Source organism: Procambarus clarkii, chromosome 94 (assembly GCF_040958095.1).
Source record: "Procambarus clarkii isolate CNS0578487 chromosome 94, FALCON_Pclarkii_2.0, whole genome shotgun sequence".
NCBI classification, from domain to species: Eukaryota; Metazoa; Arthropoda; class Malacostraca; order Decapoda; family Cambaridae; genus Procambarus; species Procambarus clarkii.
This window is the reverse complement of record NC_091243.1, coordinates 10,406,087-10,424,733: the sequence shown is the minus strand read 5'-3', so window position 1 is coordinate 10,424,733 and position 18,647 is coordinate 10,406,087. Positions and strand designations below refer to the sequence as shown.

Below are 18,647 nucleotides of genomic sequence, written 5' to 3'. Positions count from 1 at the left end.
TTCGTCAAAAATCATTGATAATCGAGCATTTATTAATATAATATTGAATAGTGATAGTTTAGTGCAATCATATCTCTCTCAAGATTTTACACATGAGTGCTCAGAGTTGGTAGATTAGTTACCTGCTATATGTAGCGATATTTTCATCTAAGGTAGTTGCTATATCATACTTGAAGTTTGGTATTAACAAACATATCATTATCTATTTAGCTCTAGTTAGATCTTATGTTCGATATAGCGTTAGCTGCCTTATTGAGCATGATAGGTAATGTGTGAGACAGTATCCATGTAAACTTGTTTCTAAAACATTGGTGTGTACATCATTTATAATTGATTCCAAGATTCTTAGCCTATTTTGCAAATTGGGTTAAAAAGTGCTTGAAGCCAGAAAATTGATCCTATACAGTATTTGCAACTGGTTCTACGCTTGTGTGAAGAGGTTAGCCGGTTGTTTAAACAATAAGTCTGTGTATATCTGCTGTCTTTGCAAAACTATCATCCTGCAGGATGACTCCAGCATCCTGTTGACAGATGAACGGAGCCGTTAGTGAAAGATAGTGCTCGTATGCCCTTGAAGTAGTCTTTAGTGTCAAGTGTTGCTGCTTTGAGTAGCACTGGACTTTCATGGCTGGGCACTGGCCTCGGGCCGGGCTTGGGGAGTAGAACAACTCCCAGAACCCCATCAAGCAGGTAACAAGCAGGTAAGCAGGTGTATGCAGCAGGAAAACAAGTCATTTGATGCTGGAGTAGAGAGGAGGTGCAGGAAGGAATGGATGATGTAGTACGGGGAGAGAATTCTCTACACATGAGTTGTAGATTCTCCTTTTTGTATTTTAATATAATTTCAATAAACAACTATTGTATTTATCAGGGCGCGCGGGAAAGGCCTGACCAGTCGTTAGATTACTCACAGATTCTAAGCTGTTCAGCGTAGAATCTACACAAGGTTAGGAACCTTGTGTAGTTTTCGAGGATCAATGCACCGCGGCCCGGTCTCCGACCAGGCCGGCGGGGACTTTGATCCTCGGCACCAACGCAAGGTAAGGTACATTTTGAAGGGGCGGGGGATGTTATAGATTCAGCTACTCGGAACAAGTTCCAAGTAGCACGGGCTATGGTGAGCCCGTAGTGGACTTATCTGGCCCAGGAGCGGTGCTGTTAGTGGGGGGGGGGTTGTTATGGCTAGTATAGTATGGCGCCGAGGGTGGTTGTCGGGTCAGAGGTCACGACCTCTCCGCAGGGTGCAGTCGCACCTCCACAGATCTCCAGTATCCGCTGTTGATACTGGCACTGGCTCCAAAGGGCCACCACTTACGGGCTATTCATGCCCATGCCACCTTTTGGGTGGCTTGATCTTCATCACTCAGGTTGTTGGGTAGTATGGTTGAGTGTGGAGGATGCCTGGCGCCAGGGGTTATTGGGTTTCCACCCGGCGTGCAACAATCGCCTCGTGTATTGATTTCTCGGTGGGGGGGGGGTTCCCGCGTTGCCGGGTTAAGGAGGGAGCTGCTTTTATGGTGGTATTTGTGTGGGTCTCCTTGGCGGGTGGGAGCACCTGGCTCTCCGGCGGGTGTTGCGGGTCTGCCGCCGTCGGCCTTGTTGTCGGGGATGGCTGGGCGCTGGGTCGACGGTGTGGCCGGGCCGCCTCTTGTGTGTCACAACACCGCGCCTTCCGCTCTTTCCGTTCCCTTCCGTCCTCACCCCCCGTCCCTCCACCAGTCTCCGTCCCTCCTCCAGTCCCCGTCCCTCCTCCAGTCCCCGTCCCTCCTCCAGTCCCCGTCCCCCCTCCAGTCCCCGTCCCTCCACCAGTCCCCGTCCCCCCACCAGTCCCCGTCCCTCCACCAGTCCCCGTCCCTCCACCAGTCCCCGTCCCTCCTCACCGGCTAGATAAGAGCGGTTGCTACACCCCCCCCCCTCTTCTGTCCGGCCAGATAAGAGCGGTTGCTGCACTACCCCCTCTCTGGCCGGCCAGATAAGAGCGGTTGCTGCACTCCCCCCTCTTCTAGCCGGCCAGATAAGAGCGGTTGCTGCACTCCCCCCCTCCCCTCTACCCGGCCAGATAAGAGTGGTTGCTACTCTTGAGAGTTGAAAAGTCTTGGGCCCTTGATGTTGATGGTTCTCCCTCAGAGTACCTATTGCACCTCTGCTTTTCAACGGGGGTATTATGCACATCCTGCCATGCCTACTGGTCTCGTGTGGTGATATTTCTGTGTTCAGATTTGGAACCAGCCCCTCTTAATATGTTCCACGTGTAGATTATTATATATCTCTCGCCTGCGCTCTAGAGAATACAAATTTAGAACTTTCAATACATCTCCATTAATTAAGATGACTTAGTGGATTCTAGCAGTAAATGATCTTTGCACAAGCCTAAAGTAAGAGTGAGCTTCCCACACAGGATGGGGGAGTCGGTCGGCCGAGCGGACAGCACGCTGCACTTGTGATCCTGTGGTCCCCGGTTCGATCCCGGGCGCCGGCGAGAAACAATGGGGAGAGTTTCTATCGCCCTATGCCCCTGTTACTTAGCAGTAAAATAGGTACCTGGGTGTTAGTCAGCTGTCATGGGCTGCTTCCTGGGGAGTGGAGGCCTGGTCGAGGACCGGGCCACTAAAGCCACGAAATCATCTCAAGATAACCTCAAGATAACACAGATGGATTGGAACGCAGGCTTTCTGTCCCAGACAAACTAACTAATATTGCATTACCTAAAGAATTCAAGTTTGCATTGTATTCTTCTTCGTTGTCTGAAGAATAATACAAACTTGTATATGTTGGGTTACGTAGTATGTGTCCAGATATTATAAATGTGATGTGATGTTAAAACAAAAAATAACTTGCACAGTGATTAGTAATACAGTAGGAGGAGATGATGAGTAGCCTGCACTGGCAAACCTTTGATACATTATATCATCTTCAAGGACACGAGAGTGAATAAAGTCATTACAAAGCTCCAGGTACCTCATACCGGAGGGTCTGAAGGCTCTAGTGAACAGTAGGTCAATACAGGCGAGGAGTCACAATAACGTGGCTGTAGTATGTTGACCAGACCACACACTAGGTGAAGGGACGACGACGTTTCGGTCCGTCCTGGACCATTCTCAAGTCGATTGTGTCATTCACAATCGACTTGAGAATGGTCCAGGACGGACCGAAACGTCCTCGTCCCTTCACCTAGTGTGTGATCTGGTCAACAGTCTGTCAATAATGTGAGAGATCATGACCCAGATCTTGTTGAGAATTTACACATTGGGGAGAGAGAAGTCACGTGTGTGTGTGTGTGTGTGTGTGTGTGTGTGTGTGTGTGTGTATATATATATATATATACATACACACGTTTGTATACATGGGCAGGAGGCGTTCCTTTAAGCATTGCTGGCGTTATTGATCTTAAAGTGTAAGTTTTATATGGTTCTATTTTCTTACTCTCGGGATTAAGAAGAGCAATCAAGTTACTGAAATTCATGGTTGAAACTCTTAACGATTATTGAAGAGCATATTTACTACAAATGTACCCTTCCTACAGGTAGAAAATATACCCTTCAATAATTATTAGTTTCTTTACCATGAATTTCAGTAACTTGATTATTGTTCTTAATCACGAGAGTAAAAAAATAAAATAGAAGCATAGAAAGCTTTTCCTATAAGATCAGCAATGATCAATGTTGTATATATGATCAATGTGGTCATATTGTATATATTGGTCATGTCGTGTTCTATATATTGGTCAATGCGGTCATATTTAACCCACTTAGTGGTGCTAAGATGGTAAACCCAGAGGTAGCAAAGTCGAAAGGAATAGTTGTCCTTGATTTCGGTTTACTATTAGGTATTCTGGGATTTTCAAGCGGGAAATGGCCCCTCAGGATTCGAACCCTGGCCGCCACGGGTCCCCATCAACAGCGCTGGTACTGCGACCACTACTCCAGCGATCGTCTGGTACAGTTATCAGAGGCTAGGGGCCGTATCACAGTGGCCCTGCAGTTGTGAGAGGCAGGAGAGCCCTGTTCTGAACCCATGTTGTATAGACACTGTGGTTCCATGTGGTTTGTGATCATCTTGGCACTCTTTGAAAGATATTTATAAAGTGGGACGTTACCTGGATTGTACCTGGATGGGGTTCTGGGAGTTATTGTTCTTCCCAAGTCCGGCCCGAATGAGTTGAGAGCTTTGTCCAACAGGCTGATGCTTAGAGCGGCCCGCCTGCAAACATATCAACCACAGCCCAAATTTGCACAGTAGAATAACAACATACTGGAGCGAAAGGTACGGAAGGAAATGCAGAATGGAACCAGTGAGGAGTAGAGGTGCCATAGGCACAATCAGATAGCACTGTCTGAACATCAGAGGTCCACAGCTGTTCAACATCATCTCTCAGCGACCATTAAAAAATATTGCCGAAACGAAGGTGGACGTATTCAAGAGGCACTTGGACAGGTTCTTGCAAGAAGTGCCACACCAACCAGGCTATAGTGGCTATGTGGGCCTGCGGGCCGCTTCAACAGCAGCCTGTTGGACCAAGTTATCACAAGTCGAGCCTGGCCTCAGGCCGGGCTCGGGTAGTAGAACTCCATAAACCCACTTCAGGTATGCTAGTCCGGTTGGTCCGGTACGTCTTGAAGAAAACTATTTAATTTTCTCTTGAAGGTGTCCACGTTTGTTCCGGTAATATTTCTTACACTGTCAGATATGTTAGTCTGTGTTTTTTTCATCTGCTTTACTACCACCTTTGTGGAGTGGTGGAATCTCTACTGTTTTAAGTATGGCGATGATAACCCCAGCATCTAGGCTCTCCAAAAGGTTCAAAAGGTCCAGTTTAACGTCAAAGTGTTGCATGGTAATTGGGCTACCATGTCTGCCATCATGAGAAGTTATAGTGGTTGGAGATTGTATCCGTTCAAGATAAATGTTAAACCCTTTCTGTGCGGCGAGGCGGGTTGGTGGTGTGAGGAGGCAGCAAGAGATAGATGACCATGTAAATATTGGTCAAACTGTGGGAATGATTCCACTAGTTGGGCGGGGACCTTGACCCCTGGAACCAACGCGAGGTAAGGTAACATAGAGGTGGCAGCTAAGCAGGCACAAAATAAGTTGACCAGACCGCACACTAGAAGGTGAAGGGACGACGACGTTTCGGTCCGTCCTGGACCATTCTCAATTCTCATTCTAGACCGAAACGTCGTCGTCCCTCCACCTTCTAGTGTGTGGTCTGGTCAACTTACTTTAGCCACGTTATTGTGTCTCATCGCCCGCAGGCACAAAAACCACAAGGCCATAGTGCCAGAATTTAAAAATGTTTGAAAAGTGGCAAAGTTGATTATAAAACAGGTGGTGGTGAACACAAGCCTAAGACATGGGTGATATATATATATATATATATATATATATATATATATATATATATATATATATATATATATATAATATATATATATATATTATATTTAGATATATACAGTATATATATATATATTTAGATATATACAGTATATATATATATATATATATATATATATATATATATATATATATATATATATATATATATATATATATATATTTAGATATATACAGTATATATATATATATATATATAGATATATACAGTATATATATATATACTGTATATATCTAAATATATATATATATATATATATATATATATATATTTAGATATATACAGTATATATATATATATATATATATATATATATATATATATATATATATATATATATATATATATATATATATATTTAGATATATACAGTATATATATATATATATATATATATATATATATACTGTATATATCTAAATATATATATATATATATATATATATATATATATATACTGTATATATCTAAATATATATATATGTAACGGGGGGTGGGGGGAAATAGCTCTATCTGGTCCATTATTCCACCCCCCAGTTAACTAACGAGGCCGGGGGAAACAGCTCTCTCTAGTCCGTTATCCCGTCCCCAGTTAGCTAACTATTCTAGAGCACCCTCCAGAGTTCCTAAGGCAGCCTCTCTCGTTCAACACCTTGTAACCTAGGTATTTGACTACCTAGGTGCTAAGACTACAAGGCGCCGTAACTGGATCAGCTACCCGAAACTCTAGAGAGAACTCTAGAATACTGAATCATTGCCACAAACGTAAAAGAGATAACGAAAGGAAAGAAATGCATAGTGAAGTAATTAGTGAGGGTTTGGGGTGAGAGGGAGAGAGGTGGGAGGAGCGAGGAGGGTCATTAGTTGAAAGTGAGAGTTGAGAGAGGGGTGGAGGGAGAGGTGTAGATAGGTAGAAGTAGAAGAGTAGATAGTAGAAGTAGAAGAGTAGATAGTAGAAGACGAAATGCTGCCACCATCCATTCATGATCATTACATACAAGACAAGGAATGGAACTTGCCTGTATCACAAAATTCTCAAAGGATGTTATCATGAGTTCATTATTAGTATGTTCCCTCTGTACCATGTATCAACTCCAAACATGTACTCATTTATATCATGAACCCAGTAACCACAGAGGCTTTCTCAAATCCTCAACTCAAAGCTCTAGGGAACAAAGTTAAACACAATTTAAATAATAAATTCATAATTATATTTCACATGAAGTATCATAATTTAGCAATTCAATTAAAATGTTCCAGTTTAATATGCAAAGTGAGTCATCATCCAAGAATTCGAGAACCCTACAACTTGACTGCCCCTGATCATCACACAACATATGTAAACACGACCAAGTCACCTAAATGTTCACTCACCGAGGACTGAGTCTAAGTTGAATAGAGAGGGGGGGGGGGGTCTGCAATTTTCAGGCAGCGTCACCCCCCGTCTGGTGACGGCCTATCTCGACGGCTGGCCTCTGCTCTGCTCCGCTGGCCGGTCTCCTATTGCCTCATGCTCGATAGCTCTCCGAGTTTATATTGGGGAACCTAGTAGCTAACTCCGCCCATAAGTAGATAGCCTCCGGCACTCTACCAAGCCACTCCTTAAACGTCGGCATGTTTGAAGGCTACCCGGCTCCAATTAAGAGCTTAGCGGAAGCAAGGTGAAATTCTCATGATCTGACCTCAGGTCACTTGGGGTCGTTAACGGTTAGAGGTGTGAGATCTCAGGCAGACAACTGGCGCCTCTCCGATCCTTGTCTGTGACTCATGTACTCTATGTATGTATTAACCTAAACCAAACACTTTTACAGTGTTACATATATATATATATATATATATATATATATATATATATATATATATATATATATATATATATGGGGTGCAGGCTCCCCATGCAGGGGACTTCCTTCTGGCAGTCCCTATGTCTGCGACAGGCACACGTCTTGATCCGCAGGAGCTCCGTATTGCAGTCGCTCTCCGCCTAGCTGCCCCTATCCACACTGTTCACAGGTGTATTTGCGGCGAGGCAGATGCTGACGAATATGGATTGCATGGCCTGCACTGTGGAAAATCGGGTGGTTGGCACACTAGACACGACGAAGTCAACGACATCATTAAAAGAAGCCTTGCCTCTGCTCAGTGTCCAGCGGAGAGAGAGCCCCGCAACCTACTGAACCGTGACTCTGTTAGCTTTGCCGGCCGACCAGACGGAATCACACTGCGTCCGTGGAAGGGTGGCAGGCAGTTAGCATGGGACTATACTTGCGTATCCACCCTGGCAACGACATACATCACCCTCTCTGCCGGCACGGCGGGAGCCGCAGCGACACACAGAGAAAAACAAAAGTCAGTCAAGTACAGGCAATTAGATCAAAGGTACAATTTCGTTCCAATAGGGTCTGAGACCCTAGGCCCATGGGGTGAGAGTGCAAGAAGGTTTCTTAAGGATCTTGGTTCCAAGCTCATTGACACCACAAGAGACCCTAGAGCAGCAAGTTTTCTCTTTCAGCGCCTCAGTGTCGCGATCCAGAGGGGAAATGCCCGCTGCATCCTCGGTTCCGGCCCGGCGTCGGAGGAGTTCGAGGAAATCTACAGCCTCTAGGAAGCGAACTTTTTCTTGTGTCCTCTTAATGTTTATTTTTTGTATAAAATCAGATATGTAACTGTATAACCTTGCATAATAAAGTGTACATCACAATAAATAAAAAAAAAAAAAAGGGGGTGGTAGGAGAAGTGAACACTCTTTCGTATTCAGAGTTAAATGTCAAGTTTTTCCCTGAGTGCTCTGTGTTCCCTTCTCTGAGGCTGTGGGTCCCTATAAATGCACCAGTGGTGGTACCCCCCTATATATATATATTTATATATATATATATATATATATATATATATATATATATATATATATATATATATATATATATATATATTATATATATATATACTGTATATATCTAAATATATATATATATATATATATTATATATATATATACTGTATATATCTAAATATATATATATATATATATATATATATATATATATATATATATATATTATATATATATATATACTGTATATATCTAAATATATATATATATATATATATATATATATATATATATATATATATACTGTATATATCTAAATATATATATATATATATATATATATATATATATATATATATATATTATATATATATATATATACTGTATATATCTAAATATATATATATATATATATATATATATATTATATATATATATACTGTATATATCTAAATATATATATATATATATATATATATATATATACTGTATATATCTAAATATATATATATATATATATATATATATACTGTATATATCTAAATATATATATATATATATATATATATATATATATATATATATATGTCGTACCTAGTAGCCAGAACTCACTTCTCAGCCTACTATGCAAGGCCCGATTTGCCTAATAAGCCAAGTTTTCATGAATTAATGTTTTTTCGTCTACCTAACCTACCTAGCCTAACCTAACCTAGCTTTTTTTGGCTACCTAACCTTACCTATATATATAGGTTAGGTTAGGTTAGGTAGGGTCGGTTAGGTTCGGTCATATATCTACGTTAATTTTAACTCCAATAAAAAAAAATTGACCTCAAACATAGTGAAAAGGGTAGCTTTATCATTTCATAAGAAAAAAATTATAGTAAATCTATTAATTCAGGAAAACTTGGCTTATTAGGCAAATCGGGCCTTGAATAGTAGGCTGAGAAGTGAGTTCTGGCTACTAGGTACGACATATATATATATATATATATATATATATATATATATATATATATATATATATATATATATATATATATATATATATATATATATATATAATATATATATACTTGGCCAAGTCTTCAGACAGATTTGACTATGGTCAAATAGGATATAAAATTCGTTTGCAAAGAGTAACTTTAATCATATTAATATAAGTATTTAATTTCCTAACTAAACTCCCGAAAATGACATCTTAGAGCATTCTGTTGAAACAAGTAGTGTCACATGCTCATATTCCATGCAGAAACAAACTATAGGGTTCTGACGATTCTAGCATATTTTAGAATAACATCTATAAAAGACGCAATAAACCGTGACAAATTAATCCTGTGTTGTAGAACTAAAGGTAATTAAATTTAGAACCACGTGTCAAACGGTTGTCAAACCTTACCAAAGTTGAAGTAAAGAAACATATGTAAATAAGTAAATAATTATGTCGGAGGGTCTTACGTTTAGAGAACAATAAAATAACTAAACTGCAGGTAAAATGATTGGCTGGATATCCATCTTGAGATGATTTCGGGGCTTAGTGTCCCCTCGGCCTGGTCCTCGACCAGGCCTCCACCCCCAGGAAGCAGCCCGTGACAGCTGACTAACTCCCAGGTACCTAATTTACTGCTAGGTAGCAGGGGCATCAGGGTGGAAAAAAGCTGCCCATTGTTTCTCGGCGGCGCCCGGGATCGAACCCGGACCACAGGATCACGCGTCCAGTGTTCTCTCCGCTCAGCCACCGGCGCCCTGACACTTCTAAACCAACAGGTTCTCTACTGTTGGCCATGAGTTGCTCCACGTAAGACTCGCTATATTGCTTTCACCTGGAGAATGCTCGCACAACATTTACTGACTAAATACCTTTAATAAATTAACAATAGCGCTTAAAATCCCTCAAATTGTGTTCCCTGGAGCGTAGGCGGGAGATAATCATACCTTACCTTGAGGTTACCTGGAGGTGCTTCCGGGGCTTAGTGTCCCCGCGGCCCGGTTGTCGACCAGGCCTCCTGGTTGCTGGACTGATCAACCAGGCTGTTAGACGCGGCTGCTCGCAGCCTGACGTATGAGTCACAGCCTGGTTGATCAGGTATCCGATCATACTCTACATGGAGGGAAAATATTGGCGGGAATAGTTAATACTCATTGAAAAATTATCTTATTATTATTATTGCCGAAGGTGATATTATCACCTTCACCTTTTTATTATTATTACAAAAATTATTGCCGGAACAACCGTGGACATCTTCAAGAGGAAACTAGATTGTTTCCTTCAAGGAGTGCCGGACCAACCGGGCTGTGGTGGGTATGTGGGCCTGCGAGCCGCTCCAAGCAACAGCCTGGTGGACCAAACTCTCACAAGTCAAGCCTGGCCTCGGGCCGGGCTTGGGGAGTAGAAGAACTCTTAGAACCCCATCAACCAGGTATCAACAGAAATTATGAAGCGTCGTAGACACTGTAAAATAGCCCCATTGAAAAGTGGATTATCACGACGAGAAAAAATCCTTTATATGTAAACAAGATTCCAACGGCTTAAGAGGTAAACATGTAAAGAATGGTACCAGTAGAACTCTAAATTTTATAAAGATAGACGCCTTCAAATGGTACCTGATAGTAAACTACGGGGACTAACGTCGGACTATTAGTAGCAGGCACTACTAGCCTAGATTAGACGATTAGACAGCGGGGACCCCGATTTCCGGTAACACTACAAGGTAGGCTGACCATTAAGTGGGGATGCTATTGCAAGTGTTGGTGTAGTTGAACGCACGAGTGCCTTAAAGAGTATAATCATTGGCCTGCACTCTCTCGACATAAAAGGCTTTGTTTTACCTCCTATCATCTTTCCATTGTGATTCATGTATGATCTTAACAATTGAATCATCTAAACTGAAGATTCAATTGTGGTGTTAGTTATAATTTTCATATTCTATTTTTTCATCTTGGAGCTGGGATCTTTCTTAGTTATTTATTTCCCATTCACAGACTTGGTGTAAAGGGGTGTGGGTGGGAATGGTTGAGGACAGGGTGGAGTGTAGCTTACAAAGGCGGTCTTTTGTATCAGTAGCTGAGTTTGTGATGGGCATTTGTTGACTGAATAACATGGGCATGCTGGCCTGATTGTCTACCTCTCCTCGCCCACCTCTCTTCCCAGCCGTGCCCTCGTCAACCCCCGCTTCCTCTGGCCCCTTAGACGGGCTCACCATAGCCCGTGCTACATGGACACTTCGTTCTGAGTAGCTAAATCTGAAACATCATCATCTGGCCCCTTCTCTTCTTCACCCACTCTCTCGCTTCCTCTGGTTCTTTCTAGTCTGCCCCAACCACTTGGGCTGGACGGTAGAGCGACGGTCTCGCTCCATGCAGGTCGGTGTTCAATCCCCGACCGTCCAGAATGGTTGGGCCACCATTCCTTCTCCCCGTCCCATCCCCAATCCTGACCCCTTCCCAGTGCAATATAGTCGTAATGGCTTGGTGCTTTATCCTGATAGTTCCCTTCCCCAGAGCCTGGCTCCCACAGTTATGTAAGCCGTGTTTAATGCCACAAAAGGAATGTATATGTTTATCTCTCAGAATGTTTGGTAATATGTTTATTGTTTGTGATGCGTGTCTATGTATGTATTAACACGATGTACTGAACGGGGTGAGAATAGCTTGAGCTACCTCATCCCTTTGTGTGTATTTTACCTCGATAAACTTATTTCAATGCCACAAAGGTTGCGTATAGGTATTGTGGGCCTGACACGGGCCAATGCTCATGTTGACATAAACTGCTATCAGGTGTTGTGTGGTGGTCGTGTCGGCCACACGCCGAATTCCAGTTCGTTGCTAAATTTCTACAAATGTTGGTCGTGTGTCGGCAACCTGTGGGGTAGGCTGTATCTAATCACAACAACCTATATAATTCTCTATTAGAGCCTATTGAAGACAATTTCAGTAATTATTACATCCAATTGAAGACTACTTTCTCTAATATTTTCCTAACTGCTGAGAAGATGAATGCCGACGGATAATTTATTAATTATAGGTCTTTATTTTTATAAATTGACACAACTGTTTAAATCGTGTTGAAACTGGGTAATCTGGCTTGGGTTAATCACTCTAAACATAAGGGGCATAACTAGCCGATCTCTCGGTGTTCAAATGTAAACTTCATAAACGCCTGCAAAGGATACTTCATCAACCTGGTTGATTCATACGTCAGGCTGCGACTACCAACCAGCAAGCTTGGTCAAAGACTGGACCGAGGACACGTTGATCCTCGGAACTAACGTATGGTAAGGTATACAGTGGTGTATCGTTATCACATTTACTAATTGCTAAAGGTAAACCTGTGCTTTCGTATTCAGAACCATGATGATGCCACACGAGACCAGAAGGCATGGCAGGAAGTGCAAAATAGCCCCGTTGTGAACAGCAGAGGTGCAATAGGCACACTGAGAGAATTACAAACAATAAAGACCCAAGACATTTCACCACTTCATCTGTACGTAAGGGATATAACTAGCCGACCTCTCACGTGTTCAAAGGAGAACTTTGATAAACACCTCCAATGGATAAATTAAAATTTACCAATTATCTCTAGGTGTGTTCTGAATGTCTGTTCCCAATATTAACACAGTTCCTCTTCTCTTTGCCACCATACAGATTATTTTCTGAAGTACTTAATATATGGCATTACCTCAGACCCCGTAAAGACTTAATGTCTTTAGAGACATTAAGACTTGACTTTCCTGGTTTTGTGATATGTTTGTATTTACTATATTAAATCGTCCGAGTGTGTTGGTGTATTGTGCGGTGTTTATCATAGGTCTTGCCGGTCATTCCGTCGGAACTGTGTTCCTCTCGTGTGTCCACCCATTGTGTGTACTCACTTATTTGTGCTTGCGGGGGGGGGGGGAGGGTTTGAGCTCTGGCTCTTTGGTCCCGCCTCAAAACTGTCAATCAACTGGCGTGTGGTGCTCTAGCAGTGTGTTATCTGGTTTACAGTGTCTCCAGTTCACCTAATAAGAGTTTAGGAAAGTGGGAGAAGTGAGAGATGGCGGTGGGAAGAGGTAATTAATAGTGAAGATGGTCAATAATACTTACACACACAGACACCACTTAGCCGACAGAGCGTTGACCGCCAGGTGTGAAGCTGTCAGTTGTTTGATACCTTGATACCTGGTTGATGGGGTTCTGGGAGTTCTTCTACACCCCAAGCCCGGCCCGAGGCCAGGCTCGACTTGTGAGAGTTTGGTCCACTAGGCTGTTGCTTGGAGCGGCCCGCAGGCCCACATACCCACCACAGCCCAGCTGATCCGGAACTTCTCTTAGAAAACAGTCCAGTTTTCTCTCGAAGATGTCCACGGTTGTTCCAGCAATATTTTTTTGTCTTAGATTTAGCCACTCAGAACGAAATATCCACGAAGCACGGGGTATACCGAGCCCGTAAAGCTGCCAGTGTACCAGCATGTCTTATGGCAGCACAGCTGTGCACGCGCGTACAATGAGGTGTGCTTGCAGGGGTTGAGAATGGCCTCTTTGGTCCCGCCCTCTGCCTTAAATGACCAGGTTTACACATTTGCGCGCCTCCTGGGCTATTGTGTCTAAAGTTTCAAGCTTAGTGCATTGGTATTCAGAGCCACTGCTATATCTCTCAACGGTTAATGGCGAGTCGAACACGTGGCTAAGTCTAAACAATTGCAAATTGCCATGAGTGAGTTATTACAAGACAATCCCCGCCTCACTTTCGACTCTATATAAGGGTCCAGGACGGATGAAAACGTCGTCACTTTCATATGTTGGGTTGGGCTTATTATTAACAAATGACTAATGTAAGGGCGTAATTGTCGTAAGGTGACAATATATGGGTGGTTATAGCGTGTAACTGGGTGCACCTTGGTGTTGATATAAGATCTCTGGGTCATACAACAGAGGGCCGACATTATGTACCTGTGCTGCTGTGGCTGCTGCTGCTGGATGTTCTGCTGGAGTGTAGCGCTGCTCGCTGGACGTGATGCTGCACTTTGTAATGGGGCGAATGGATGGCGTGTCAATTTGATTCCTCTGTATGCTCTCCTGCTTCTTCCGGGTTGATGCATCCCATCACCATGAAAGTGAAGCATGGGATGATATTGTGATGGTGTCAGTAGTGGTGTCAATTACCGTAATATTCTCAGCATCATAAGGGGTTTTACCTCTTGTCCTGGACCGAGAGGCGAGGCGCCAGGGAAAGGGAACTATATTCGCGATAATTGATAGTGTATAATATAGTAGTAGTAATGAAGTTTCCAGCAAGAGTAGCGAGCTTTATGGTGGGTAGCTTTAAGATGGCAGGGTGCAACTGCTCTGTACTAGTGTGGGGCCAGTGTACACACACCCGCTGCCTCAGGCTTTGTGTGCCCCTCCTCTCCCTCCTCTCACTCCGTTCCTCTCCCACCTCTCGCTCCCTCCGTTCCTCTCCCACCTCTCGCTCCCTCCGTTCCTCTCCCACCTCTCGCTCCCTCCGTTCCTCTCCCACCTCTCGCTCCCTCCGTTCCTCTCCCACCTCTCGCTCCCTCCGTTCCTCTCCCACCTCTCGCTCCCTCCGTTCCTCTCCCACCTCTCGCTCCCTCCGTTCCTCTCCCACCTCTCGCTCCCTCCGTTCCTCTCCCACCTCTCGCTCCCTCCGTTCCTCTCCCACCTCTCGCTCCCTCCGTTCCTCTCCGACCTCTCGCTCCCTCCGTTCCTCTCCCTCCGTTCCTCTCCCTCCGTTCCTCTCCCTCCGTTCCTCTCCCTCCGTTCCTCTCCCTCCGTTCCTCTCCCTCCGTTCCTCTCCCTCCGTACCTCTCCCTCCTCTCACTGGCAGCGGAACACTAACCTGGAGGACAGTAAAGTGGAACTAGTGAAGCTGTGATGTAAACCATCGACATACTAATATGCTTTATAATCTTAGTACTTAAAGACCAGATAATCACTCCACTTTCTACCTACCTACCTAGTGAGGATTCCGAGGATCAACGTCCCCACGGCCCGATCTCTGACCAGGCCTGTTTGGTGCTGGGTCAACAAGGCTGTTGGACGCGGCTGCTTGCAGCCTGATGTACGTGTCACAGCCAGATTGATCAAGCATCTTTTAGTTTTTTTTTTTAGAGTTCTTACTCTTGAACACCGTGAGGCCGGCCAGTTATGCTCCTCGTGTGTAGAGGGAGTGTCGAAAAACAAAACATCCGAAAGTCATGGCCCTTTGATGTTGATAGGTCTGTGTACCTATGGCGCACCTGTATTTCAATGGGACCATTCTGCACATTCTGCCATGCCTACCGATTTCATGTGCTGGTATTTTCGTGTGCAGATTGGGAACCAGTCCCTCTAATATTTTCCACGGGGACATTATTGTGTATATCTCTCGCCTGCACTCTTAGAGAATACAGATGTATAACTTTGAATCGGTCAGTAATAGTTTAAACATTTTATAGAGTGGATTGTATCAGTGTATCTGCACGCTCTCCAGGTCAGCTGTTTTTCCTGCTCTGAATGGGGTTGTTAATGTGCAACAATATTCCACCCTAGAGAGCACTAGTGCATTATAAAGTATCATCATTGGTATGACATCCCTTGTTTGAAAGGTTCTTGTTGTCCAACCTGTCATTTTTCTTGCAGTGGTGACAGTTACTTTGTGTTCACTAAAAGTAAGTCTTTTGGCATGATTGCTCCTAGATCCTTTATATTGTTTTTTCGTTATCTATGCTGTAGTGCGCACCAGTCCAGCAAGGAGGAGGCTTGTCGACGACCGGGCCGCGGGGTCGCTAAGCCCCGGAATCACCTCAAGGTAGTGTGATTTCACTGCGTTTTATATATGGTTTTGGTATTTTCGTTTTTTCTATAGCGCAGGGGCTGAAACTTTTCATTAAACATATTATCTGCGATCAGTCTGCTTTATATATATTGCTGTGTCTGCTGTGTTCTATATATTGTCTACTCACAATAAAATCCTAGTGTCGTCTGGAAAGGATGATACCGTATTATAGTCTGTATCCTTGTCTGTCTGTCTGTCTGTGTATATGAGGATGAGAAAGTACAGGAGCAAGTATAGGTACCTTGGAGGACTGAGCTTTTCACGGTGGATGATCCAGATTTTAATTTGTTGACTATTACACGCTTGAGTTCTGTTAGTAACAGAACACCTTGTATCTGTTGGGTAATAATAATTTGCCGTAATATGATTCGGTGATGTTTTACTTGGGGGTTAGGGAAAATTGTTGAAAATTAGAATTATTGAATCCTTCGCTGCTCAGTCTCCACCTACAACGCTCATTCTTAGACAAATTATTTGTCAGGCCTGAACTAATAGAAACAGATCTCAATTCCACCTTCACTATCCTCAACTTGGATTGGAATGTGATTTCTCCCTTGGTTCACAGTTCGTTCTTGAATATGTGTTTAACACATCTCTAACCCTGTCCATGGAGGACAGAAGAAAATGTATATATGGTGGTTAGCAGTGTAAATGTGTGGCCACGTCTGTGGTAGAAAATAATAATAATAAAAGATTTATGATTAAATTTTTATCACAATTACTTTCATTTAAGACTGAATACCTAAAGTCGTAAGACTGAATACCTAAAGTCGTAAGACTGAATACCTAAAGTCGTAAGACTGAATACCTAAAGTCGATAAAGATCCAGCTGAAGGATATAAGACTTTGTGTTCTGCTCTCAATGGATAACATTTTCATTCAGTTGGGCGCCAGAGCCCTATCTCCTCTGATTTGACTCGTCGTGTTGAGAAGTAGTCGAGATTTGTCAACGTTACCCAGCTAGATGGGGTGTTTGTACGGTGCCAATGACCTCATTGATACGGTGCCAGAGATGAGTCATGTAGATTAAGCCACCCCCAAGAGGTAGCACGGGCGTGAATAGCCCGTAAGGTGCCAGAGAAATTGTTTATTAATATATGGTGTACCCTGCCAGTTGTATGGCGTGCATATACAGCCCCGCTCCTGTGCCAGGTAAGTTCACTACGGGCTCACCATAGCCCGTGCTACTTGTAACTTTTTTCCGTGTAGCTGAATCTAAAACAGCCACCGCCGCCCCCGACACCGTCGCCCTGACGAGGTACTCACTGTTAGCTGGTAATGTGTGTGTGACCTTGGGCTCGTGTCTTTGGTAAGAGTCTTTAGCTTACCGTAATTGCGGTCACACAGCCTTGCGCACAAGACTAGTAACAACAATACAAATAAAATGCGAAACTGTTTACCGGAGGAAAGAGCCAAACCTGTTGGGAGTAATAAAAGATCGAGGAGACGTGAATCACATGTACAGAATACTCAGATATCGATAAAAGAGGGAAAGTATTTTTTGGCAGAACAGTAACATAAAAATAGAACACGCTTCGAAGCTATTTTAGCTAATAAGCCCCTAGAGCTGTGAGAAAACAGTTCAATGTTAAAACCACAGGCGTGTGTTCTCGCCTAGCCTGCTTGATGGGGTTCTGGGAGTTGTTCTACTCCCCAAGCCCGGCCCGAGGCCAGGACTTGACTTGAGAGTTTGGTCCACCAGGCTGTTGCTTGGATTGATCAGCCCGTCCTCACGAGTTGCCACAAGGTCACAAAAATGATGTACTAAATTGCCCGGACATAACCGATAACCTACGAATAAAACCCCCCTGACAACCCGTCAATTTAGTGAGCCGTTATGATTTATAGTACGTCATATTTTGATGTTGGGGATTTTTACGTCCAAATACGATGCATTATTCGAGAGGACAGGTTGGATTTATACGCCAGACTGCGACCAGCTGCGTCCAACAGCCTGGTCTACCAGACCACCAACCAGGAAGCCGGGTCAGAGACTGGGCCTCGGAACGTTCATCCTCGGAATCATTGCAAGGTAATCTCAAGGTAAAGCTCCAGGCTATTCAAAGTCTTCACTAAAGGCCAAGAGTAGCTGACAATACAGTGTGTCGAGTCATTGTTGTTGTTATAGATTCAGCTTACTCGGAACAAGTTCTAAGTAGCACGGGCTATGGTGAGCCCGTAACTTACCTGGCATAGGAGCCGGGCAAGTAGCACGGGCTATGGTGAACCCGTAGTGGACTTACCTGGCACAGGAGCGGTGCTCATCTTGAGTCACTGCCATTTCCTTCCCTCATATTTTTCCCCTATTTCCCTTCCCTTTCCCCTCACCCTATCATGGGGAAAATTCACTTACCTGTTACCAATCTGCTGTTGGTTTCGGGGTCTCCCGATTGGTGGTCTGGTCAATCAGACTGTTGGCTGCGGCCGCTCGTAGCCTGACGTATGAATCCTTGCACAATTCCCAGTTTTCTGCACGTGTATCTTCCTATTCTTAGTTTTATCAAATGCTTTGTTGTTGGTTTCCTTCTGAAATGGGTGTGGAGCAGTTTGTTAGTGTTCGCCTCAGTGTTCGTTAGTGTTCACTCAAAATGCTTCTCTGCCTCTGTTCA

General features: G+C 43.5%; 1 protein-coding gene across 22 annotated transcripts in view; it reads left to right on the top strand.

Annotated features, from left to right (window-relative positions):
• lap (phosphatidylinositol-binding clathrin assembly protein lap) overlaps positions 1–18,647 on the top strand; it is a 165,943-nt gene that overhangs the window by 43,465 nt on the left and 103,831 nt on the right. The gene's annotated exons all lie outside the window — the stretch shown is intronic.